The sequence below is a fragment of the Eimeria mitis genome, genomic scaffold (genome assembly GCF_000499745.2).
Source record: "Eimeria mitis Houghton genomic scaffold, Emh_scaff3790, whole genome shotgun sequence".
In the NCBI taxonomy this organism is placed as follows: domain Eukaryota; phylum Apicomplexa; class Conoidasida; order Eucoccidiorida; family Eimeriidae; genus Eimeria; species Eimeria mitis.
In genome coordinates, this window is record NW_013572125.1 from 5,304 (window position 1) to 5,599 (window position 296).

Genomic DNA, 296 nt, shown 5'->3' on the forward strand with positions numbered 1-296 from the left:
CAGGGGGGCCCGGGGGGCCCCCCTGAGAGAAGGGGGCCCCCAGGGGAAGATGCGGGGGCCCTACAGGGTACAGTTGAGCAGCTAGAAGCAGCAATGAGGAGGCTGGAGGTGTTGGGGGCTGAGCTGTCTGTGTGGCTGACGGAGGAAACACAAAGAAAAATACAAGAATAAATAAATAAATAAATAAATAAATAAATAAATAAATAAATAAATAAATAAATAAATTAATATTTTATTTTATTTTATTTTATTTTATTTGGGGGAAATGAATACAATAGAAAGAAGTTGGAAGGCAG